The sequence below is a fragment of the Peromyscus californicus genome, unplaced genomic scaffold (assembly GCF_007827085.1).
Source record: "Peromyscus californicus insignis strain IS unplaced genomic scaffold, ASM782708v3 Scaffold_14__1_contigs__length_90479793_seg_2, whole genome shotgun sequence".
Classification (NCBI taxonomy): domain Eukaryota; kingdom Metazoa; phylum Chordata; class Mammalia; order Rodentia; family Cricetidae; genus Peromyscus; species Peromyscus californicus.
This window is the reverse complement of record NW_026294436.1, coordinates 62261755-62289000: the sequence shown is the minus strand read 5'-3', so window position 1 is coordinate 62289000 and position 27246 is coordinate 62261755. Positions and strand designations below refer to the sequence as shown.

The following is a 27246-nucleotide window of genomic DNA, read 5'->3' as shown; positions in this document are numbered from 1 at the left end:
GCCTTCATTGAAGCATTTAATATGTCAGATTTCCCTTTTGAGTCAGAGAAGCAATTTAGATGTGGACCCTGGAAACACCCTCTGCAGGTTCCAAGCTGGTGGTGCCCTGGGGTTTTCGAGGATCAACGTTGCTTATTACTTTCATCCATCTGGTTCAGTGGCCCCAGCTTTCCTGGGCTGATGCCTTATTTAATCAAGATGTTAAGGGACAAAGTATGAACTCTTCGGCTAAAAGGAACAGAACGGGACTGCTTGAGTGTTGCCAAGGGGCTGCCCAACTCTTCCGTGCACACTCCACTTTCAACACTGGCAGATAACATCCACTGACAGCCTCGCCTTCCTTCATGGTGATAGTTTGTGAGTCCGTGTGTGTTTGTGGTGGTGGGGACTGAGCCCAGGGTCTGGCACACAGCAGGTACGTTCTTCACGGTTGCGCTACACCCCCAAGCTCCTGAGCATACCTTGGCACTAAATAACTGGTGCAGCTTGAGTCTTAAATGCCCTTGCCCTCTGCCAAGGCCGCTGCACTGGGGCTCGGTCCTCAGCTTGGCATTCTGGGAGATGGAGGATGTTGAGGTGGGGCCCGGCAGGATACCTGTAGGTCAGGTGAAGGCGTGCCCCCAAGCGAATTGTAGGACCCTGGTGTCGTCCTCTTTCTTCTCTCATTGGAGGTGTGTACCCTCGACACTCCAGCTTCACCGTCCTTTAAAAAAAAATTGTTTTAATTTATAATTATGATGATCATGGGGGTGTGGGTAGAGGTTAGATGACAACTTTCAGGAGTTGGTTCTCTCTTTCCACCAGGGGTTCTGGGGATCAAACTCAGGTTCCTGGGGCTTTTGTTGCAAGGCCCTCTGCCTGCTGAGCCATCTCACCAGCCCGGAGTTCCCCATTTTACAGGGCTGCCTTGAGGATTAGGGGAGAATGCATACAGGAGGCCTGACGGGCCTTAGTAAACATGAATTTCTTCTCTTCCCTGCTGGTTAACATCGCCATCACACTGTCCCCTGTCCTTCATCTACTTTTCTCAGCCTGTTAAAAACAAGGTGGTTGCCGGGCAGTGGTGGCGCACGCCTTTAATCCCAGCACTCGGGAGGCAGAGCCAGGCGGATCTCTGTGAGTTCAAGGCCAGCCTGGGCTACCAAGTGAGTCCCAGGAAAGGCGCAAAGCTACACAGAGAAACCCTGTCTCGAAAAACCAAAAAAAAAAAACAAAAAAAACAAAAAAAAACAAGGTGGTTGTTTGTTTGTTTGTTTTTTTTATGTTCAGCAGCAGGAGGTGTCAGATCAGGTTTCCATGGACATAGTCCACTTTAGCAGATATTTCTCCTTTGAGTAGTTCAGTCCGGGTACGAGATCAGAGCTCGTCTGACAAAATCTGTCGGTTCATACTCTTACAGTCCACAAGCCTTTCACACAAAAACTCTGAGGAGAGTCAGGAGCAGGGACGCAAGCCTGTGAAGTTTTACACTTTGGAGCATTCTGAAATTTTCAGATCAGAATTGATCTAATAATGCGCCAGTGTGCACAACGTTGCATGCTACCTTGGTGGCATAACTGAGAAAATGGCAGAACTGCTGGTTGACGGTGTGGCACGTAGACCCAGCATCTCCTGGGACCTGGCCTGTGGACCCAAATCCATCACAGCCGTGTCTCGTGTTGATCCCCAGAATTTTCAACACAGAGAACTCTAGGTGACCTCCATCAGGCAAAAGGAGTTAGTTTATCAGTTTAAATCTCTGAGTTAGGTGGTTTCCCCAAGTTTTGATTTCATTAAAGATACATTTACATATACATAGGGGAACTAAAAGGGTTATTTGGATACTTTCACGTTCACTTAAAAAAAGTCAGTGAAAATGTACTTAGTTCCCATTTTTTAATTGGGCCAGACATAATTAAATTCCCAGTACAATAAGCCTAGAGGAAATCATATCCATGTAATTCTCCAAAGCTTTGCTCAAGCCACCATGAGGCCCGTCCCTTTCATTCACTGTATTTTACCACTCACCCCTCTCCGACTCCCCTTCATCATCAAGCTTTCTCTCTCTTACTGTCTCTGTCTCCTAGATCTTTTCTTGGTTGGATTCTCTGAGGAAGTCCCCACCCTGTCTGGCTCCAATATACATCCCTGACTCCTGATCACACAAGCTGCTCTGTGATCTGTATCACCGGCGCTGGCCATTTCCCCACCCTCCCATCCTTCCCAAGCATCTCACCGAGCTTCTGAATCTTCATCGGTTTTTTTTTTTTTTCTCTCATCCCTGCAGCTTCCTTAACTCAGCAGATGCCAACCTGTCACAGAGGATTCAGATGCCCTCAGCTAAAGTCAGCCACAGCAGACTGCAGTCTGCCGGTGCTTCGGTGGACACCTCATCTTCTTCCCTTGCGTTGCCCGCCTCCTCTTGGCTCCGTGTCTCTCATCTGATACAGGACCCCACACCCATTCTTTTCCTGCCCCTCTCCTAGCACACCTTTAGGACCTTTCTTTGAATTCTCTTAGAGATAGAAATGAGATCAAAAGTATGACAGTGCCAGGCATGATGGTACACGCCTGTAATCCCAATGCTTGGAAGGTAGAGGCAGGAGGATGAGGATGTTCAAGGCCAGCCTCAGTTCCATGTAGAGTTGGAGAACAACCTAGGCTCCCTGAGAGCCTGACTCAAGAAACAAATAAACAGCAGCCACACAGAGCACGGCCCACAAAACTCAGCTAGGCAACAAGAAAACAGGCAGGAAGGCAGCAGCCAGGCCTTCCACAGACCCTGAAGGGCCATGCAAATCTTTGTGCTTCACCCCTGTCCCGCGGCTTCGCTCCTGTTCTGTCTACCTGGGGCGTAATTCTGCCTATTTCTGTACCTCCAAATCCTGCCCTCCCTTAGGACCCAAATCGAATGTGTTTTCCTTCCTGATAATCCAAACACAAGTGGTCCTAGGCTCTGGCAGCATCCACACTCTCCCTCACTTCCTTCCTCACCTCTTTCTTCCTTGTGTTGTAAGTCCACGTACAGCTTGTCTCGTAACTCCTGGAAACTGAGGAAGGTTAGAATCGGTGCCAGGTGCATGCGATTGTGTAAGCTGTACTTCTGAGGGGGTAGCTATTCAGCGTGGATGACAAGACTGTGTCACGAAAGGCTCCACGATGGTTTCTAAATGACAAAGCCTTAAGGGTCAGCTTCACCACTCATTTTAATGTCCTTTTAACTCCTATACACAATCCTGTATTCTCTATATTTTTTTCTTCTTCACTTCAGTCACCATAATACCGCTTTGACGGTCTGTAGCAAGTCTCTTTGGGCACCAGCTTTCTGAGGGCATTTTAACCCATGTATGTCATGATGTACACAGTAGGAGTTAAATCGGCATTGAATGAATGAGTGAGTACATTTTGGGTGATGTTATACAAGAAGCTTGATTTTGTTAGGTGAAAAATCTGAAGTTTTTGCTAAGTGTGGCGGCACACGACCACAAGCCCAGTCCTCAGGAGGCTAATATAGGCAGGATGCAAGTTCCAATCCATCCTGGGCCACTTGTAGCAAATTCTAGGCCAGCCTAGGCTACAGAACAACAACAACAACAACAAAAATCCTGTTTTACACCCCTCCACACACACAGAGGGAAGGTAAAGGAGGAAAGAGAAAGGGAAGGAGGAGGGAGAGGAGAGGAGGGGGAAAGGGAGGAGGAAGAGGAGAATTTGAAGTGTTTGGGCTAGAAGGAACATATTTGTTTTTCAGTTCTGGGGATGGCGCTCAGGGCTTCACTCATGCCAGGCAAATGTGTTTCCACTGAACTAAAGCCCCAGCCCACATAAGTCAGCTCCCTGCCAGCACTGCAGCCCTGTAACCCAGCATGCACCGCTCTAGACCTGAGACTGAAGATCTGTGAAGAGTAGAGATTTCTCACTCCAATCATGTGCCTCCATAACCCTATTCTCCCTGTCGTCTCTGTCTGTCTGAGTCTCTGTCTCTGTCTGTCTATCGTGTGTGTGTGTGTGTGTGTGTGTGTGTGTGTGTGTGTGTGTGTGTGTGTGTGTGTGTGTGTGTTTATATAGGGGAGGACATGTGTGCACATATGTGTGGAAACCAGAGGTCAACCTTGAGTGTCCTTTTTTTTGAGTTGGTGTCTTCGGCTAGTCAAGAACTCACAGATTAGTCAAGGCTGGCCAGACTGAGAGCCCCCCTGGGTTCCTCCTCTCTCTGCCTCCAGCCCCAGGATTCGAAGCATGCACTTTTATGTGGACTCTGTGGTGCTCTCAGGCTGTCCCAGCTCAAGCACTTCCTTGTTGTCTCGGCCTCTGCCGCATTCTCTTTGTTATGCTTCAATTCCATGTTTAGGATTTTGGCAAATTAACATATTTTTTAGATTATAGTGTAAACATCATTTGTTCTCAAATTCTAGCTGCCAAGTTCTGATTCTCATGGTCAAAGTGAAACCTTTTTCCGGTCATAAGAAGCTACTAGACGGTTTCTTTGTGTTCCCAAAGTTTCATCCCAATAAGCATCTCATTGAGCCAGGGGACCGAGTCCAGATGATTCTATTGTTTCCTTTGTTTAGGATGACATGGAATATAAATTCCAATATGCATCCAGTTGGGGACAGTTCTCCTGAAGGGGGTTCAGGTTCCTCTCTTGTTCTTTGTGAGATATGCAATAATTGATGCTTACATAGAGCTCAGTTTTATTTAATTTGACAATGATAGGATGATACAGAAATCTCCAGGTACCACGGGTGTCTTCAGGTCAGTGCACGACCCTTGGGTAATAAGTGGTTTGAAAGTGTTGAGGGATGCATACTTTCTTCATTGCAGGGCACACTGTGGTTCTTATTAGAGCTGGAGAAAACAATCACTTGGACCCAGAAATGTCTATTATCCAGGAACGTAAGGACTCTTGTATATGGCTTAGTAGCCACCACTCAAACAAGGGAAGGAGGCATTAGCCACCAGCAGAATTTTCCAGCAAACCTTATGGGACCTGTAAGCATGTAGACTTCAAGATATACAGAACAATGGAGCACATATAAGTGCACAAGTTAAAGCTGGATGTATTTGCATTTTGTTACTCTCCTGGTTAGGTTTCTGTTCCTGTGATAAAGCACTGACCAAACGGCTTGGGGAGGAATGTGGCGTACACATCCCCATTACAATCCACCACTGAAGGATGCCATGGAAGCCATTCAAATAGAAACAGAGGGATCTTTGAGGAAAGCTGCTCGCTCCTCAGGCTTGCTCAGCTTGCTTTCTCACACAACCTAGGACCACCTTCCCGGGATTGGCACTGTGGACTGTGACCCCTCACACCAACCAGTAATTAAGAAAGTGCTCCACAGACATGTCCACAGACCAATCTGATGGAGGCAATTCTTCAGCTGAGGTTCCCTTTTCCCATATGACCCACTCTGATGGAGACAATTCTTCAGTTGAGGTTCCCTCTTCCCAGGTGACCTGGTTCATGTCACGTTAACAATATCCAGTACAATATCTGTGCAAAGTAACCGTGGGATTGAATACAAAGGTTAAAATATATCCCAATTGCTTTAGTCAAGCGAACAGACTTTATACCTCACAGGGACCCGCACACATCACTGAGGGAGGGGTGTGCATTGAAATGAGGCGTCAGTGACAACTCTGGCTTGCAGCTACCTAACACAACTTGTCTCCCCAGAATGGATATTTTAATCTCTAATTTATTAAAAGATGAAATGTTGGAATGTTGGAGAGATTGAAATCATTTGTCAGATCACGAAGTCCTCAAAACATTTCTCAGCCTTAATAACACATCTGCTCTTAGAATGTGGTCTCTTGGTAATAGCTGTCTGTAAGTGTCTGAATTTAGGGATTATTTGAGACAACAGATTTCCTTCTATTTGGAATTGAATGAGGCATCTGCTCCCTCCCCTGTTAGCTTTGTGTGATAGTCTCAAGGCATTCATAAAAGGCCAGATCATTTTGAACATTATGAGAAAGAAAAAAAGACCTCTGTTGATGGCGCAGATTCAGAAAGAGGAATTAAGAAACTTTAAAGGTAGTGGTTCATGTTTGGAGATATTATTCTGTAGTTTGTTTTTAATAACCTGGGGGGACTCTTATAGCTCCTACTAAAGGAGAGTCACGGTATTCCAAAACCAATAGTTGAGGGAAATTTTTTTTTTTTTTTTTTTTTTTTTTTGGTTTTTCGAGACAGGGTCTCTCTGTGTAGCTTTGCGCCTCTCCTGGAACTCACTTGGTAGCCCAGGCTGGCCTCGAACTCACAGAGATCCTCCTGGCTCTGCCTCCCGAGTGCTGGGATTAAAGGCGTGCGCCACCACCGCCCGGCAGTTGAGGGAAATTTTTAATAGAAATCTCAGTAGACATTCACATTTTGTCTCATTTGATTCACCACAACCAACAGAACTCAGTGGGAATGGGCCTCTCTGATCATCCCAAAGACCATATGCCAAATTAATGCCCAACTGAAAGATGAGACTACACACAATGAAAAACCACACATACAAATCATGCTCTTGAGCTCACTGCCCAGAGAGCATCTTCTAAAAGACAAACCATTACCACCTTCCAGAATCTCTAAGAACAAATGCAATGAACCCAGAGCAACTCAGGCACATTTAAGGGAGCTTAACTGATGAGAGAGTCTGGTGTAGCTTGTTAGTTGCAGTTAATTGTTCAAAATCACCATTTAAAGATCTGGTGAAATAGTTCAGTTGGTAAAGTGCTTGCTGCCCACAAGCGTGAGGACCCGGGTTTGATTTTCCAACACCCATGTAAAAAGCTGTGCTTGGTAGCCATGCTCATAAACCCAGCATTGGGAAGGTAGAGGAAAGCAGATCCCCGGAGGTCCCTGGCCAGACTAGTCCACATCAGCAAGCCCCTGGTCCTCCCAAAGACACCCTGTCTCACAAAACAAAGACAGTTCCTAAGAAACAACACCCAGGATTGGATTCAGATGCTGCCAAGAGACCACCATGTGGCAGAAGATCTGAAGAACCAGGGCAAAAGGGCCCCCAAGGGGAAGGTGATCACTGGCAGCAAACATATAAAAGATGCCAGCAAGTAAGGACACCCTGGAAGAACAGAAGGCAATTGGACAGGTGTTCCACCTCTGGTTATTCTAAAACAACTACTGCTGTCCTGTATGGGCAGTGATCAGCCAGCTGTATTGTCCTCAGGCAGGGTCCGTCGTTACACTTCATTGTTATGCTCGTGTTTGCAAAGTACTACCATCTGAGGGTCTAGCTCATTATTATGCACATTGTGCATGTATATTTGTACATGTACATGGGCTGATTTATAGGAAAAGTGGTTTTACAAGCAACAAAGTTGCTGTCTGTGAAGCTATCTGCAAGATGACAAGAGGCAAAATTTCAAAATTCAAAATGAATTTGTCCAGTGATAAATGTTCGTGTGTGTGTGTGTGTGTGTGTGTGTGTGTGTGTGTGTGTGTCTGTGTGTGTGCGCGCTTATGATCATATCAGGGTGAGTGTGAAGGTCAGATATCAATCTTGGGTGTTGTTTCTTCGGATCTGTCTTCTTTGTTTTGTGAGACAGGGTGTCTCACAAGAATCTGGGGCAGGGTGTCTCACTAGGACTCGAGGCTTGGGCTGGAAGATCCCCAGCCATGTCCAGGGCAGTTTGACTCTAAATGTGGCCTTTTCCAGTTTTCCCTGTGGCTGGAAAGTACCACTGGCATTTAATGGGGAGCAGAGGGAGGAGGAGGCGTGGAGAGGAGCTAGAGCCGAAACTGTTCTGTGGGAACACAGATGGATGCTTGCTATGGCAAAATGCAAACAGCACCACACTCCTGAGAAACAGTCTTGAGCCCCTTGCTTCCACTGGGGGGGAGTCTCCTACATATTCACAAGGCAGCCTCCCTTCCCACCCGGACCTCTGTCTTACCTCCTCCTTTACTGCTGTCCTGACCCATCATGCCGGTAGCTGCCAAAGGACTCCTGATGGACAGTTCCTGCTGACATCCTCCCAGAAGCCTGGCAACTGTCATCTTCTGCCTGTCCTTTCTCCTTTATAGACCCGAGTGCTTGGACTCGGCAGATCTGCTCACCTGCAGCGTCTTTGGACCCAGTTTCTTTGTCAGGGTCACAGCTGGTCCTTAGCAGACATCTTCGGTACCTTATGCCTGTCCTGATGGCCTTCCCCACAGAAAGCCTCCCTTTACAATACGCCTTTCACTCAGTGTAACATTGCCCTTCCTGGGGACTCACACGGCAAACCCTGCCTATTGGTTGTCCTTCCTCACAGGTTGTCCTGTGACCCTTCCTCCCCTCCTCAATGGTCTCCCCAACCTTCCTCCATTCCACTTTTCCCCCAGTTGAGGATCCTGTCTGTTGTGTTTTCTCCTTCAGTGTTCTTGGCACAAGGTCTCACCATCCCAAGGCTGGTACCTAACTACAATCGTGCTGTTTCGACCTCCCCGTGCTGGGATTACAGACAGATAACCAGCAGAGCCAGGCTGGCCAGGCTGGACTGCACTGTCATGCACTTGTTCCCGCTTAGACGATGCTGTGTTGTGATAGAAGCCTGAGCCAGCCCTCAGCGGCCAGGAGATGAGTCCTGGTGGGGCTGCAGGGGCCATGTCTAAGGATGGAGTCTGGAGGAGGGAACACTGTCCAAAAGCCGCACAGGGGAGGGAGGAGGGAACGAGAGCAGGGTGATGGTTGTCTGGTCGCTGAGCACCGGCTTTTGGACTGTTTTGATGTTGCTGTTTTGATACTAAACATCTAACCAACTATGTCAATCACACTTCTAGACTTCATCACCCACCGTATTTGAAGCCATTGCTGAGCATGAAATATGTATGCCTTTCACGTTGGCAAGCTGAACACAGGCCCCAGTTTACAACGGTGGCTCCTGATAACTGCATTGGAATCACGGAGGAGCTTTACAGGGATGGACACCCAGATTCTAGCAGTTGGCCCATGTGTAGCCTGGTCACCTCAGGACTAATGCACAGTCAGGGCTGAGAACTGTTAGACAAGCAGCTGCTGCCCATGCTTCTCTGGCTTTCTCGTCTCTCACCCTGTGAAGCTACCAAGATCAGATAGCACCGTCCAAATCTAGTAAGGAGAACAGTGGTCTTGACAGAGACAATGGCCTCAAAATACACATAGCAACAAACAGTAAGACTAAATTGAGAGCGGAGGTTCATGTATACAACCCTAACACTCACAAGTCTGAGGCAGGAGGATTTACCACAAGTTTGAAGTCAGCCTGGGCTACACAGCGAGTTCTAGACTAGCCTGAGCTACAGTGTGATGTCTTGTTTCAAAAACCACACACACACACACACACACACACACACAGAGAGAGAGAGAGAGAGAGAGAGAGAGAGAGAGAGAGAGAGAGAGAGAGAGAGCGGGGGGGGGCAGACAGAGAGAGAAAGAGAAAGACAGACAGATGGATGGATGGATGGAGGGAGGGAGGGAGGGAGGAAAGGAGAGAGAGAATATGAGACCAAAATGTTAATTTTGGTAGGAACATTGCTTCTTATTCTTTTCTCATTTTACTTTTACTTTTACTTTTCCTGAGATCGGGGAGGGGTCTCACTATGTAGTCCAGCCTACCCTGGAACTCTCCACACCCTTGCTTTTGTGTTTTCAGGGCTAGGGTTAGAGCATGAGCCTCCATGCTCAGCTACCTTCACCTTTCAGCATCCCCTTCCCTAGACCTTCTGTCCCAACCTGGTCCATCTCCCCCACAGGATTGTCAGAATTTGCATATTTTGTTAGCATCTTCCCATCTACCTCTGCCATCAGCTCCATAGTCTTTTCCTCCCACTCACAGACTCTCAGGGGAGCCTGAGGGGAAAAGGAGAAATCAGAATACTAATTGTGTCTTTCTTTAACACTGTGGCATTTAACTCATTATTATTATTATTATTTCAGTTGTAATTTGAAAACTACTGCATTCAAATAATCTTTTTCTTGGTGCTCGAGGGTTTTGGTGCCCTCCCTAAGTTTTGCACAGGAGCCCAGTGGTTCCTGCGTCCTCTGCTCTCCTCTACGACTTCCTCTCCTTTCGTACCGCTGCTCCAAAGAGGAGCTGCTGGAAATTCCATGTGGACCCCACCCTTGAAATCCACTGTCAGCACCGACCTCACACTTCTCTGCTGTTGGGTGTCCTGTGGGGTCTTTGCTAGAGGATATCTCCGCAGGTTTGTGGTGGTCGATCCTCTCCAGAACCGGGATTCCCACGCTACTCTCTTCAGTAGAGGGAAGGGGGCCTCCGACCAGTGGATGCTCGATAAAGGTCCACGCTCATTCCAGAACACAAGAGCTCGTTGGATCTAAACCTAAGCTAAGGCATGAAGATGCAACAGTAGCCAGCCAATATTAGAGACACAGAGAAACACATGGAATATCCTTAACATCATTGCACTCTTAGTTTTGCTCTGGATGTAGCTGAGACTGTAGCTGAGCACTTACTTACCAAGCATGGGAAATCATCTGCAAATAAACCTTCTCTACTCAAAGATCTGGGAAGTACATAGATAGGAAAGGTCAAAGCACATTAGACAGGTCAATGGCAGCTTGGAGGTAAGTCTGTGCAGCACTTGACTTGTGCTGAGCAGCCACCTCCACGACTGCCATTTGTCACTGTGGACCCTCTCTGTTCACACAGTCTGTCCTTTCATAGTGAAAAGGAGTGGGTACTGGTCCTCCTCCCTTAGTGTGAACCACTCAGCTATCAGGTAGCAGGGTCCAGTATTCCTGAAGCACGTGGCAGAATAGATTAGTTCCACCTTCCTAGAGGATGGAAACATACTCTGTAGAAAGACAGGCAGATGTGAACCCAAAGACAGCCCTTCAGGGGCTGAACAGGACCCGCTGATACTGTCTGGACAATCAGTGGGTCAAGCATTTGGACCCTTGGACTTGAGGCTTCTGGAAGTTCCGGGCTCTGCCTCTCCCTGGCAGCACTGAACTGAGTTCTGATGTCCAGAGAGTGGGCAGCTGGGAATCTGGGTCAAACCTGCTTTCTTTCCCCTCTGCGTCCTTTTCTCTCTCCTTCCCCACTCACCTCCGGTTCAGACACTTCCTTTCCCACCCAAATGCCCCTCCTTATCCCTTAGATGAACAACAGCCTTCACAGCACAGAAGCAAATTTTGTGGCAATAAATTATTCCTCCATGTGTATATCCTGCTAGTTTCTCTCTCTCTCTCTCTCTCTCTCTCTCTCTCTCTCTCTCTCTCTCTCTGTGTGTGTGTGTGTGTGTGTGTGTGTATGGCAGAGCAAACACATACTTTATACATAGACTGTTCTTCTAAAATGCAATAATTTCTCTGAGATATGGTTATTTTGAATGCTCAATGGGCCAATAAGGAATATATTTTCAGTGTATTGTGGATCTTGAACACCCCAGAAGCCCATTTGTTCAAGGGCCGATCCCCAGCATCATGCTCTCTGGAGCTGATGGCACCTTTAGAAGTTGGGGCTCAGTGGGAGGTCATTGGGTGATTTAGGGTGTGTCCATGGAGGGAACTGTGGGACCCCAGCCCATTCCTGTTTCTTCCAGCTCTCCTTTCTTTCTAGCCATCATGAAAGATGGGACCATTCTTACACATGCACCCTCCAAGCTTTACTGTGAAGCCAGAGGTACAAAGTAATAGAGCCAAGAAACCACAGACTACAACCAAGACCCAAATAAACCTTCCTGTCTTGGAAGCTGCTTCTGTCAGGTGTTTTTTCCTTTTTTTTTTTTTCTTTTTTGTCACAAGGATGGAAAGCTAATGAATACACATTTTCAACAAGAGAAAGATATAGAAGTCATGGCATCTGAATGTTCTGCGGGGATTCACTCAGCTGCCCTGTCAGGAAGATTGCAGATGGTGACAGGGTGGTTAAGGATCTGGAGGGATGGATCAGCAGTGAAGAGCGAGCCTGGCTCTCACAGAGGCCCCAACTTTGGTCTCCAGCACCCACATCGGGCAGCTCACAACCACCTGTAACTCCAGCTCCGGGGGATCTGACGCCTTTATCTTCCTCTGGCACCTGCACTAAAACACACACACACACACACACACACACACACACACACACACACACACACACACAATAAAAGAGGAGGTGAGGTTCCCTAGGGCCGTGAAGGATGTTGGGATGCAGAGGAAGCTCCCCACGGGTCACTGGTTGGCCCTACCTTCTCCCAGGAAGACCTCTCCTTGCACCATGAGCTTATTGAACTCTCAGTCATCAGTAGAACATCTGGTCTATAAACATTTCGTTTACTGGACAAAAGATCTCCTATGTTAAAAAGTAACAGATGAGCATTCTTACACCATCAATATCTGAAAAGCCCAGAAAGGCTTTTGAAAATCATTATCTACGTCTCCAAACAATGCCTCTCATCTTCTGACCCCCAAACAACATCGGTTAAGGAAACGAGAGGGAAACAGGGATAATGGTGGGGCAAGCTCCACTGTTACAAGAACACGTATGGAATGTACTTTACAGAAACATAAATAATATGCATAGAGAATAATAGGGGGGGGGAGAGTGAAGGTTCAACCCAAGAAGTTGACAAAGCAGAAGTATAAAGAAGATGGAAGGGGATGTGTTAGTTACCTGTGGCTGCTGCAGCAAATTGTCCAATGATTTAACGGCCTGAAGCCATAGGGACGTATAGAATAAGACTCCTTAGGGGTGTCAGCAGCTGTCCACATCCTCCAAGGGACAAAGGGACTCTCTTTCCCTGCCACTAATTGTCTTGTAGTTGTGTCGCTCCAGCCTCCCGTGGGAATCCACGGCATCACCCTCTTCTGTCTGTGTTAGGTCTTCCTCTGCCTCCTTTTCACAAGGAGGTGTGTGATTACCATTGGGGCCCACCAGGATGATCCCATGTCCTTGATGTAATCATGTTTGCAGAGTCCCATTCCCCACATATGCATAGGCTCCAGGGGTTAAGGCTGAAGCTTCCGTGAACCTTATTTTGTCTACTGTAGGAGCTGAGATTCAGGATAGCAGCCCTAGTAGCTGGACGTATTTAGAGACAGACATGATGAACGAAGAAGGGTTAGGCTTTTGTCTTAGGGGTAGAAAAAGATGAAGCAAATGACTTCTAACTGCTTCCAATTCCTCCAAGAGGGAGAACTGCCTTCCTGCTTAAAATGGTTGCACACTAACTGTTGCCATTAACTGATAATTAAAGGCAAAGTTGAGCGAGGAGCTACTGTGTGTGCATTTGGCCATGTGTGTGTGTTTATTGATGTGTGTTGCTTAATCCAGATCTGCATGTCAGGATCTCAAAGAGGTGGCAAATATAATCTCAAGACTCTACTAGGAAGAAACAAAAACCAAACCTTATTTGTTGTAGGATTCTTTGTTCTTCAGGATGTGGCTTGAACATCACTTCTCGTGGAAACTGATCATCCTGAGGTTTACACACACACACACACACACACACACACACACACACACACACACACACACTGCTACAAATCCATGGGTGATGTACTCTTTCTTTTTAGTCGCCCGCATACACCCAGCACCTGTCACAGCCCTTGACACACAGGAAATACTTCATTGGTGTTTGTTAAATGAATAATCATAGTCCATATTTTGGGTACTTCATTGTGTCGAGCACTTTTTTGAGTGCTTTTTATTTGTTAATCCTCTGAGGGGAATTAGGAGAAAGGAAACAGAGAAGAAAAAAATGAGGATAAGAGAAGTATGGGAAGACAGATGAACAAATGTCTCCATTTTTACAAGAGGGATAACAAGATATAGGAAAGATGAAAAAAGTGTAACCCTGATGCCTATTCCATATGAAGATCGTGAATGAATTATTAAACAGATATGGGGTGTGAACAATGTCAGATCACTTCAAGCTTGGCACAGATCTTGAATTTGGGTTCCCCTACACCTGTCATGTGAGTACACGAGCAGAACGGGAAACAAAACAAGAGTGAGTCGCTCAAGCCCTGAGCTGCTGCAGGTTTAATACGGGCTGGCGTCGTGCTCCGCAGGGGAGATGTCTCCATCTCCCGCTCCCATTGCAGAAGCAGAGCACACAGTTGTGGGAAGAGTAGAAATCACAGGGAACGTGATGCAGCAGAAAGACCACGAGTCCTTTGACACTGATGATACGAGCCGATGACTTGAAATGTCGAAGTTTTTTTGTTGGTTTGTTTTGCGTTTTACTTCCCCAGCTAAGTGCGTGCCTGGCCTTGGAGTTACTATACTAATAAAGAATAGAGGGTCTGGCTCATGCTGTACTCTCCAGTGTGTATTTTCTTCTCCTTTTCCTTTCAATTGTACATTGCATGAGGCCAACAATAGCCGAGCAGCAAATTTAACCTAGGCAGCATGCTTTAGGAGGACAGGAGAAACTGTAGAAACTGGCAGAGGAAGGGCACTAGCCTGATGAATTAGCTAGAAACTGTGTCTTATAATAATACTATCTTTTGGTGGTTATGCAGTATTTTTAGTAATTCTTTGAGAATTTCATACATGCGTGCAATGTATTTTGATCATGTCCACCACCACCCCAATCCTCCAGATCACTTCTTCCAGATCTACTACCCCAACCCCCACCAGTCTTATTGTGTAAAAACTGGTAATTCTTAGAGGGTTTGACTCACCCAAAAGTACTACCAGGGAAGCAGATGAATGTCAGCGTGCCATCTTATGTATAACTCTACATCATGATCAAGGGACTCACTGAAGGTCACATCACTCATAAAAATCCGAGGTAAAACAAATGTATGCTAACTGAGCGTTCAATCTAGAAACTCATTTCTAGTGAAGCCTGCCTTACAAGCAATAGTAGAAGGTTCTGGGAAGTGTCATTCTGGAGATGCCTAAAGAGAGACACAGCAACTGTCAGAAGCCATTCATTGGACTGTCCTGAGCTAAAGAGAAGGGAATGCCCCTGCATGTAGGGACCAGGAGTGCTGGGTGACCGCTACAGGCAGACAAACTTTGGCTCAACTAGGAGGTGGGGATGGAGGCAGGGGAGACTCCAGAGCCCTTGGAGGTAAGCTGTCATAACAAAGATGGCCTAGAGGACTAGTAAGAGGAGATGCCTGTCCTGGCACATCCGTGGAACTCAGTTCATTCATTTATCCCAAGGTTGAGCACAGAATGATTGAACCCAATGCTGCCCTGGGCCTTGAGGGAGATGAGCAGATTCTTAAGATGTTGTCTCTGGGATGGAAATCGCCTCAGATGCCCTCCACAATTTTAGAAACCATGAGTGTTTGACATTTTTATTTAAACAGATTTTTGAAGACATTTGGGAAAACACAATTGGCATCAGCAGCGGAGACCTTCATAACTGCCAGATAATGCTTGTACTCACCTAAATGTGGCCTCACTTTGTGATGTTCCACGGACATACAAAAAGAGGGTGCAGCTCTGAGAACCTTGTGTTCATCTTCCCAAACTCGAAACAGATGATGTGACAAGGTGATGGTGTTTTCTCTTTCTCATCTCCTCTCTGAGAGAAATCATTCCCTTTTTCTCATACAATCTAGAATGTGAGCTGAAATTCTGAGAGCGGTCCGGTCAGGTCAGTTCCCATGCCTTTGAAATTTTGAAAAGGTAGCCATGTGCTAGTCCAAGGCCTCTCAATATTTGCACTTTAAGCCCTGTGAATTATCAGCATTTGTTTTATGGAACTTGGAAAGATTAGTGTTTGTCTCGAATTGCACTGGTTCTGCCGGCATGCCACCAGAACCCAGAATGGTGGAGCATATGAGAGAGAAATCTGACACCCAGTTCTCTGCGATGTGTTAAACAGAGGGGGAAATGTACTGCTGTACAAAAAGCTGGATAATCAGTCTCGAGCTGCAAATTAAAAGATTAAATCAGTCAAAAGGACAGAAACGATGTGAAAGGTTCCCTTAAATTTGAACCTCTGAGAGAGTCCAGGAGCAGAAGGCAGGGGGAGCAATGTAAAACCAAATGCTTTTAACATGACCTTGAGGTTATTTACTTGTTTTAATTTTGTTTATTTAGCAGTGGGGATTAATCCTAAGGCTTTGTGCAAGCCAGACTAGTGTGTTACCACTGAGTTATAACCAAGCTATTGAATTTATAATCTGGATTCAAAGTGGGGTTTGTGCGGCTCCATAGCTCATGTCTAATTCTCCTAATGTGTTGAAGTATGTTTGGGGTATTGGGTAATTGTTGTTTTTTTATTGTTAATTTAAAAAATAACGTTATTGCAGTCCATGCCATGTAGAATAGTGTTTTCTATGATTGAAAAGTAAAGGAAAAAAGAAAAGGATGGTCTTTTCCAATACATTAGTTTCAAAATTTAGAGCCTCACCACACAAGCAATTTCCAGCCCACAGTGTTTTCTCAGACCATTCTGCATATTTAAGTGTTAAAATAATGATGCCTTTAATAGCAGTAGGCCATGAGGACCTTAATGAGCCACCAGCGAGGCCACGAGAACCTGAATAAGCAGATCAGCCTCCCGAGTCCTAAGAGAACTCCCACTTCCTACATAGACCTTGTTTGAACCTGACTTATCAGAGGTGATCTCCCCAGACTCCCATGTCTCCCCAAAGAACTCAATGAATCACTAGCTAGAGCAGATCTTGAATTCTTGATGAAACTGATGTATTGCACGCACACGCACAGAGAGAGAGAAAGAGAGAGACAGAGACAGAGAGACAAAGAGAGAGAGAGAGAGAGAGAGAGAGAGAGAGAGAGAGAGAGAGAGAGAGAGAGAAAACTAATTTAAAATTTTTAACATCCCTCTAGATGCAACAAAAATTGTTTACCCCTATGATTTCACAGAGTAGTCAGTAGTTTTGTGCTTTGGGACTAGAAAAGAGACTGTTCTTAATTAGTAGATATGAAGCCCAGAGACCCCTTACTTGTTCACAGCCTTCCCTGGCAGCGATTCATCTCTGGACTGTGCTCTTCCAGTTGAGAATAATGGAACGAGACCACTTTTGATTCCCAGAAGTCTGCAGATGTGTGGCTCCCATGAGCTCAAATGACTTCCTCCAACAGGATCATAATTCCAGGGGACAATTTACAAAGGATGATAATTACATAGTCTTAGAGGGATCAGGTCTTGGACCTTTTCCTGTGGACCTGCTCCACTTCTGTTTAAAGGAAAACCTGCCCTGTTTTTTTTTTTTTTTAATTTTTCTTTATTAAGAAAATTTCTTCTCATTCTACATACCACCCACAGATCCCATCTCCTCCCTCCTCCCACCCCCCAGCCCTCCCTCCCAAGCCACCCCACACCCCCACATCCCCCAAATCAAGGTCTCCCATGGGGAGTCAACAGAGCCCAGAAGGCGGTTGTTTGGCTCGAACTGTTTGGGGGGGCACCCAGACAGGGGGATCGGGATCCATCCCTGGTGCATGGACAGGCTTTTAGGAGCCCAGTGCCTGTGGTGTGACTCTTTGCACAGCCTTGGTGTAGTGGGGAGGGGCTTGGACCTGCCTAGGCTCAGTGTGCTCTGTTTTTTAAAAAGAACTTCTGCAAGATGGTCTCACAATTGTCTATGTAGGAAAGATAGTTTGTACATTAAACCAAAATCTTTCATATTCCCGGTAAGATCACCTCTTAGAACAGTTCATGGGTAGTATGTGATGCCTCTGTGACAGCACAATTCTGAGAACAGAACCAATTAGCCCTCAGCCCTTCCTTTTCCATAGCTTCTTCTTCCCCCACCGTCCTGCACAAATGCTCCCAGTAGAGATATTTGCTACATTAAGAATCTGAGTTTGGAGGTTGGGGGGATGATTCCATGCATAAGAGGACTTGCTATGCATGCGTGAGGACCTGTGTTCAAATCTTCAGTACCCACTTAGTGTGGCAGGGAGTACCTATGACCCCAGTGCTTAGGGAGCAGAGACAGGTGGATCGCTGGAGATTACTAACTACCAGCCTGGCTCCAGGTTCAGGGAGAGACCTCATCTCAGGGAGTAATGAAGAGTGATAGATCAGAATGCCCTATGTCCTTCTCTGGCCTATATGCTCACACATGAGCATACACACACACACACACACACACACACACACACACACACACACACGCACGCACGCACACGCACATACACATGCAATAAATATATATTTTTTTAAAGAATCTGAATTCAATATTGCCATGTCTCACATGGGGATCAGAGGTTCTATTTTAGGTGTCCCAGCTCTGGTCCCTTCTCTAGCCATGACTTTCTTGGACATGTGATCAGGAGCCAGTTGCTGCCTATGGGGGAAACTCCTAACACTTCCCTCAGAAATCTGTTGAGAAAGCTGGCCGTGGTGGCACACACCTGTAATTCCATCACCCAGCACCCAGGAAATAGAGACAGGAGGATTCTGGGTTTAATGGCAGCTTGAACTACATATTAAAGTCCTGTTTGAAAAAAGAAATAGTGGAGAAAGTTCAGTTTTATAGTGCACAGAAAATATTTAGTTCACCGTCTATGTACAGTCAACCCTTGATACATATTAATTAATACCCGTAGATTTAGACATTGAGCTGCGATGGGAATAACCATAGAGAGTCCCGAGAACTGGCCTTTTTTATGTACCCTCAAAACCATGTGGTATCTAAGGTTCTATTTGACACCGGTTCCTGAGAAGCCTGGTTGATTTCAGTTGGTGCCTGTGTCATTTCCTGTAGTATATAAAGCCCCAGCAGTGCCCTGGTGCCTTGGCAAGGTTCACATGGACAGAGGGAGAAATAACCCAAGGACTTTGGGAGAAGAGCCTCATCGGGGCAGAAGCCTGCATGCCAAGTGACAGAAAAAGGCTACTGTGGGAAGAGCATGGCTGTCAGAAGTGAGCGTCTAAGCAAAAGGTGAGACTGAGGTGTGCGAAGCCGCACAACCTGCGGCTGGTCCTGATATGGCTACTCTGGAGTGTGGGATGATCAGTGGAGGTAAGCGTGGGGCCGGGACACACCAGGATCATATTCACAGGCAGCCTTCGTGCTGAGGAGAGTTTGTTCAACGCCCCTTTCAGAAGGCTTCATGGTATGCGTGGTGTTGAGCAGGAGCCGGGGAACACACTCGCCCAGTATTCCTCCACTTTCCAAAGTGCTAAGGATCAGAGGACATTTTAGAAGGACTTTCTAGGTTACATCACATAAGGAGCACAATGTTCTCAGTGTGCTAGGAAAGTACCTAGTTTCCCGTGTCGTATCGCTGAAGTTTCTGCATGATCGGCTTCGGGAGCTGTAATGGAGATGCCTCAGACACGGGTACCAGGATCCTACTCTGAGTGTACACATGCGCTACGAGCTAGCAAGCATGCCTCTCTGTCCCTCCTGGCCGTGTCCTTGCCTCCTCCTCTCCATCTCCTCCCCTCTCCTGCAGGAGACTTTGCAGTGTTCCTCTTGTTCTCGGTCCTTTACAGTTTCACAAGCAGATTTGAAGTACATGCCCAGGATAAAAACTCACCAACACAAAGTATCGAGTGAGATATTTATTGAAACAAAATGAGAAGGGAGTTTCCTCATTATATTTTTAAATAGTATAATCCATGTGTATAAAAGTGTGTGCATAGATACACAGAAAGGAGGGATTGTCAGTTGATCCGACTGTAGCTGTGGAATCAGAAAGAAAAAATTTCGCTTTCAAAGCTGCTTTCTGGGGCAGGGAGATGGCTTAGTTGGTAAAGTGCTTGCTGCAGGAGCATGAGTTCGAACCCCAGCACCCACATGATAAAGCTAGCCGTGGCTGTGTGTGCCCGCAATCTCAGTGCTGGGGAGCTGGAGACCAAAGGATCCCTGGGGCTCGGTGGCCAGTGGAGCTGAGTCTGTGAGTCCGGGTTCAGTGAGAGACTCTGCCTCAAAAAATAAGGTACACAGTGAATGAAGGAGACACCGGGGCTGACCTCTGACCTCATCATGAATGTGCACACATGTATTTCCATACCCACATGCACATGTGTGCATATGTGTGCGCACACGCGCGTGCACACAGACACACACACACACACACAATTTCTCAGAGTAAGCCTCACACATTATAGTCTGCTCCAATCAAGCAGATACAATTACAAGGCTGGCCATTTCTCTTTTCTCGGTTGCTCTTCACTACAGAGGCATTGCCATAAAAGGAGCGGTATTGATTCCAAACTCAAAACCACCAGTTTCTTCAGGGAAATTCACTTGTGATTAGGTGTTCTTCCTAAAGAAACATCGGCACAGGGGGACAGATGGCTGTGATTTCAGGGCAGAATACCAAGAAGGGAGAAAGAACCTGGGTTGTTTGCTCAGCACCAGCAAACCTAGGTGAAAGTTTCCTTTGAAAGGCTCAGGGTGGGTCAGAGCAGGGAGGATCTTGGTGCTCACTGGACAGGACATCTAGTTTTATGCTGGGGACCTGAGACATTGAAAGGGTTAAGTGACTTGTGGGTGATGCCCAGTTATTAATTAGCGAAGTCAGGCAGAGACATCTCTAGGGTCATGGTTCAACACCCTTTTTCCCCCTACAATGTTACTGCCTCTCTTGACAGAAATGGAACCTGCATGAAAAAAATCTCCTGAGAGATGTCATGTGGAATATATATATATATATATATGATGCATTTTTATTCCACTTTGAGAAAAATGCTGCCAAACTGCTCTCTGGGGAATGGAGCCTCTATGAAGAGAGGAGGGCTTCTGTGCTTGAAGATCACAATGAATAATCATTCCTTTCACACCTAGACTGCATCCCAAAGGCCACAGCCACCCTGGGGGAGATGGTCACGTGGAGGAGGGGATGTGAGCTGGTTAAGGAGGAAAGTCCCCTGAGTAAAACAGAGGAGTAGAGCAGTCAGAGGACCCTGGGGAGAGACGAAAAACAAGGAAAACTAGACACCAAGAGAGAAGCCTGATCAGCTATAGCTCATATCAATATTAGATTATTTTTGAATGTGTGAAACATCTTTCCTTACAGGCATTGAGAGACCTATAAAGAACTAGATAGATGCCTTTTGGCTAGGCTGGGTGGGGGGAGGGCTTCCAGCATCTCTCTATGTGTGTGTGCTCTTTAAATTCGCTGAGCCATTGGGCAGTAGAGGCCTGTGTGGGAGACAAGAGTCTAGATGGGTTCAGGCCAAGATAAAAGCAGAAAGGAATAGACTTGAGATGCCGATGGGCAAACACGGAGAACTCTGTTCCCGAATCAGTGACGAAGGGTGATCAGTTTCTTTAAGGCAGATGCATTCTCGTCTCATCAAATTTAGTTTCTCTTTGGAAAACATTTAAAATAATAATTTACTCACTATTTAGTTATTTATTGAAGCTTTGTGCAGTGGCAGTATCGTAGCCAACGAGGTTTATCTGTGGCACAATTATTGCTAATTGAAAACTAGTTATTCATTGAGACAAGCCTCATGTTGTCTAGGCTGATCTCCATTCCTGGACTCAAAGGATCCTCCTGCTTTGGCCTCCGTAGTAACTGGGAGTGCTGGTGTGTGCTGCCACACCCATTTCTTTTTTTTTTTTTTTTTGGAAAAGTCTTGGTTTCCACCACCACACCACTACCACCACCACCACCACCACCACCACCACCACCACCACCACCACCACCTCCACCACCACCTCCTCCACCACCACCACCACCACCACCACCATCACCACCACTACAGTACCACCACTTCCACCTCCACCATCACCATCACCCACCACCATCACCACCACCACCACCACCACCACCACCACCAAAGTCTAGATATTCTCGGTACACCAAAGTTCCTGATAAAATTACCTTATTACTCAGATGTCAGTAGATATTACAATACGTAGTGTATTTCTTCCCCTAGTAGGTGCTGAGGCGCTGTCCACTGGCTTGGATGCCATGCAACCCTTTGCTAAAGGACTTAGCACAGCACCCATGGAAAACCATGTGACCGGTTTGCACAAAGCCAGGGAGCATCTTGCTGGGCTTTCTCCGGCTCACACAGTCTCAGAGCACTCAGCATCTCAGGAAACCCAGTCAGATCTCACGTCTAATTGATGGCAGTTTTTTTTTTCTTCCCCCTTTTCACCCACCTTGAAAAGAATCCTTTCAGCTCCTCCTGAGAATAACAGTTTGACACTTAGATCTTTCTCTCCTCCACCTGAGCACAAAGCGATGCAGGGACAGCGAAGAAGAGCACGTTCTTCCTCTGAACTAGCGCACATTCTTCCCAGGCTGAGTCCAGAGACGAGGGAGAAGAAGCAGAAGCTAGGTCTCACTGAGGTGTGAGTCTCCCAGCCTCATGTCTGAATGCACACAGCTGCCTGCCACGGCCCAGAGGCTTTCACCCCAAACGCCTTCAGCTTCCAGAGGGTTCCACGCACTGCTCTGAAAGAGCAGTCCTCATTTCTAACCAAATTTTCATTTACAATTTCATCATGAAGAACATCTAAAAAAAGAAAGAAAGAAAGAAAATCCAAAACCATGTCTCCTCACACAAAAAGAAATATTCAACAGAAAGAATACACATCTCTCAGCTCATCTAGTATTCGAGTTCCTACAGGCCTCTGCAAACCCAACAGCACAGATGGCTTGTGGGAAAAGTGTCCCCTGCTGACACAAGCAACCTGAGAGTTACGGAGGGACCACACCCTCTCGTGAGGGGTTTTCCTAGGAAAACTGTAAGAAGAGGAGGACATCACATTTTGTTCACAAGAGGCAGGATTCTGGGCACAGATTTCTTTGTCATATAAAACTCCCTTCAGGTGACTCCTACTTTGTTTCTTTTGTTTTTTAAGACATAGTTTTGGATTAAAAATTTATCGTTTTGAAATATGGACTTTCAACAGTCCTACTGTTCTTATCAAATTGTGCTATTATTATTATTATTATTATTATTACTTTTAAGACCAAGGCTCTGAGTTTCCATGTTATTCACTCATGGCAGCTTAAGCAAGGACTATCCTTGAAAAACACTGCTCCATTTCACTGTTCATCTGAATGAAAGTGCTCAGAATTCAGTATCAACAAGCACCAAATGACCTTTCTAAATACACCCAATTTACTACATCCATTAAGTTTATGATAATAAATAAAACCTCTGCAATGCCTCATAATGGCAGTAACGCCTTTCAAACGACTCTGCACTTAATGGCCAATTTTAGAGCATTAAATGTTGTTAACAATCAATTGACTGGATATCACTGCGCTTCCGTTTATAAATATCAAATTATATAGGTCACAGTGTTACCTTTGCTGGCTAGTTGCAGAATTTATATCATCAGTGTTCTGTAGAATAATTACTAGACACTGGATCACGGTGATTTTTTTTTATTAGAAATGAGAAAACTCTGACTTTCTAAAGGTCCCAGATTCTCCCTCAGATACTTTCTCTAACTCCCCCCACCCCCAGGATCAGGTAATTAAAGGGGTATTGATGCAGAGGGAAGCGGAGCACCACATGGCTTGGCAAAGTGTTTCCGTAAAGTTCTGTCCTGTAGCTGTGGATACAAACTCAAGCTGGTCATGTGCAGAATTCCAGCATGTCAGCCCACTACCCCTCGGCACAGCCAAATGCTTCAGCAGCTGCCCTTTTGTCCTGTTTCTTAAATAAACAAAGAACAGATACAAATTAATGACCTAAATTTATGGCAAAACACACTGCCTTCCCAGAGCAAACAGCCTTAAAAGAACAGATGCTAAACTAACGTTTCTTACCCACAGACCCCCAGAGATCATTCCGGAGAGCCCTCCTAGTCCATAGAAGTGAAAATAATCCTGTGTTAAAATGTAACGGTTTTGTGCAAAGTCACGTTCACAAGCCAATTTCACAAGCTTCCGGGTGTGGCCAGTGGGGTGGGTACCCAAGGTTTGTTTGGTGGTCTGATGCCCCCGTTCTGCTCCAAGGGTCTCAACAGCTTTGTTTCACTTACATTTTATTTGGCTCCCCCTCCCACCAAGAAAGATCAAAAGACCATTTTCTTCTCGAATTCTAAATAATATGGAAAATGGTTGGATTTGGTTAATAGTGTGTCGATGTGGTTTCTAAGATTGTCGGCATGGTAGAAAACCTTTTCGTGTCTTCACTGTGGAATGAGGGGTTTTGGGGTGTGTGTGTGTGTGTGTGTGTGTGTGTGTGTGTGTGTGTGTGTGTGTGAAGATGGGTTATATCTGTGGAACTCAGTTCAGAATTTGTTTTTTGCATCTTTCCTTGCTTTATGTTTTACCCAATGCCAGCCACACATCACCGCCTCTCTCCCCCCCACCCCACCTCCGGCCCCCTCCCCAGGAATGATGAAAACTGAAAGCCTCATTGCTAACTTCACATCCAGGGATGGAGCTAGGTCACCTCTAAGCAGACATCAGAGTGAAAAGGTACAGCGTGTTCATTGGCCACACACCGTGCACTCTCTTTATCCCACACTGTACAACATTTCCAATCTTATTCAATAATTTAATATACATTTTCTTGTCAAGCTTCTTGGCAGCCGGTTATACAGCTTGCAAGATGGACCGAGAATGCTACAGGTGGGCTGATTAGCGGGTGGCATTTCTGAATTCGAACAAGCTGTTAGCATTATGTCTGTTTGCTTTAGGTACAGATGTGAAATGATTTGACAGTAGATTTCAAAAGTGTGTGAGTACATTTTTTTGTATGTCAAACTATGGAAATCTGTGTGTTTTTTTCAAATTTCACACATTGATAGTATGTATTGTATTTATTAATTTCAGAAAGTATATGCCACTGGCATGGCATAAAAATTAAAAAGCAGTATCCATAATGTATAAAATGAACAGATTGGCTAAACATCCCACCCCCAGTTAATCAGAAAGTCTTATCTCGTGCTTCAGAAAAAGTCAGAGGTTGGAATATTGGAGCCAGAAATGAGAATCTTTGCAAAGTTTGTTTTAATTGGTTTTATAGTGCTATGGCGATTTAAAAAAAAAAAGAAAGAAAGAAAAAAGGAAAAAAAAAGAAGCAAAAGGAATAACAACGGCCACACACAACAAATGGCGTGTGGAACATTTGCCAGTCACATTAAGTGACATCTGCCCTTGTCTAAAATTTCAAAGGTGATTTCAGGATTTATAAGGGAAAGTCTGCTTGACATATAAAAAGAAAAGTTAAAATAAATCTTAGGAATTTAAATTTCCATGTATGCTCAGGCTACAAGATGAATGTGAAAGCTGAGATGTGGAGCTGGTGAGCAGCCCGGGTGGCTTCTATAGCCAATTCCAGGTGACTGGGGGAGAGAGGGGCTTTTGGTGGAGGGGTCATTCACAGCAGTTGAGGAGTTCAAAGGGAATATTCATGATCAAGGCTGCTGGGCATAGGTTCACTTTGAAGCTATGAACATTTAGGACGGCCCATTGTTCTCTAATGTACCTTCTTCCTCTTGGAGAGTTCGTTGTTAATACATCCAGCCTCATCTCTACCCATAGAAGAACTCGGTAGAAGCAGTAGATGGCAGACCTCCTCCATCCTTCCCAGTGCCCTGGTCCTGTTCCAGTGTCTCCAGGGGAGACTTGAGCCCGGTAGAAGCTATACTAATCCATTGTCTATACAGAGTTGTGTGCACAGGAACGCAGGAAATGGGAAGGACCCCAGAGAAGCACTAGGGAGAGCCCTCACACCTGTAGGGAGAAGAAGTGGAGGCCACTGGGTAAAAATGCCACTCAACCCATCACCTGTCATTACAGCCAGTGCCAGGCAACAGGAGAGAGGCTCTCATCCTGTTTCCCTCATCACCATGGTGTAAATAGCACTAGGCAACCTTGAAGAACAGCTCACGCGATGTTCCGATGTTTACAGATGAGGACCCACGGCTTGGAGAGGGAATGTGTCAAGGCATTCTACAAACAGACTCCGTTTGTTCATCTCAGCAGATTTTGTGGCAGGCTGGAAAAGCCCGCTTCCCTAGGGATAGAACAGATGTGGGGAGAGCCATTTGCTCATGGCCACACAGGTGGAGTTGCAGGCTCCAAGTTTGGCTTAAGATGTATTTTCCAAGATCGGACCCATTCAGCATTGTTTTCTGGACAGTTGCTTTGTGTCGCACGCCATCCTTTGTGCTAAGAGTAAGCAGAGACTAAACGAGAGCTGCACCTCTGCCCATAGGAGCCCACTTCCTGGTGGGGGAGACCAACAACACACACAGGCAGTGTCTAGGGTGGTGACAGAAAATGAAAAAGTGGAAAGGAGGTGACCAAGGGTGATGTCAGAGGTGAGGTGGGCTGTGTCCAGTGAAAATCTCTTTGAAGGGAAAGAGGCAGCCACCTTGATCGGGGACTCACACCAAAGGCGTGGGGCTGAGTACAAAGTCCTACGATGGAAACAGCCGAGTGAGACCAGGCAACAGGGAGTCAGCTTGGCTGGACCAGCATGAGCTAGGAGTCAGCAGGCAAGAGGGCATGGGAGGTGGAGCGTGGGGCTCCGAGGCCATGCTAGAGGGGAAGAAGGCTTTCTCAGGTGTTAGCATAGAAGCCCTGACATTGTGAATATTCCTCATAGTCATGAGGCAAAGCATCCCAAATTCTACATAGCAGATTTCCAAACCAGCTTTTGTAGCCCAGCTCATTGAAAACTGGGTGCAATTATGCAACAGGCCAGAACTTGCTGACTTACCTTGGGTTCAAGTCCTTTGCACATAACATTGGAATATTGCTTTCAATCCCCGCTCTGGTGTTCCTGGGCGTTTGCCTCTACCTCTTACCCTTGTATGACCATCATTTCCATTCATTTGGACAGTCAGTAATTTGAAAAAAAAAGTGATCACTTTAGCCCCTAGACTTTCATTCATTCTGTTTTCCTGATTATTCTTATATCTCCAGTTAGTAAATACACACGAGTTTATATATTCTGAAATAATAATCAAAATAAGTAGTCATAAGGAAAAGGGCATATAATATGGAATCCATATGGAAATCTTTAAGGACCCATCCCACATGAGGGTCTGTATTGTCACCCCTTGCCCCTCATATCTGGCTTACTGTAGGCACCTAAGCAAAATCAGATGAATGTTAAAAGGCATTTTCATCAGAAGAAGAGAAAGTAGACAGCTAAGAAAACTTCTGTCACATATTACCTTTTTGATATGATTGGAATGTGGGTCATTTTCTCCTCCATCAAAACCTACTTCTAAAAATAGCTCATGCTAGAAGAAGGTGGCTCCATCCTGGATGCAGAGCTGGAATGTTCTCCTGGAACGGCATGTTGGGAGTGGGGAGTGTTACACACAGACACTGCCCTGGCCATCCTTCCTGGGTGCAGGGCTTTGATGGTGCCCGCCCACGGTTCAGAGCCGAAGAGGAAGAAGTCAGAGTCCACAAACACTTCTTGACCTCTTGCATTTGTCCAGCTGCTGCGGCTGTGCCAGC

General features: G+C 46.0%; 1 long non-coding RNA gene and 1 other non-coding gene across 2 annotated transcripts; one reads left to right on the top strand and one right to left on the bottom strand.

Moving 5' to 3' along the window:
• Positions 1-19392: 19392 nt before the first annotated feature.
• LOC128109499 (uncharacterized) lies at positions 19393-22448 on the bottom strand. Its single transcript, XR_008217824.1, has 2 exons — positions 21963-22448; positions 19393-19765 (listed from the first exon to the last, which is right to left on the bottom strand). It is a non-coding gene; the product is annotated as an uncharacterized LOC128109499 (long non-coding RNA).
• LOC128110222 (U4 spliceosomal RNA) lies at positions 21212-21356 on the top strand. Its single transcript, XR_008218172.1, has one exon. It is a non-coding gene; the product is annotated as a U4 spliceosomal RNA (small nuclear RNA).
• Positions 22449-27246: the final 4798 nt, after the last annotated feature.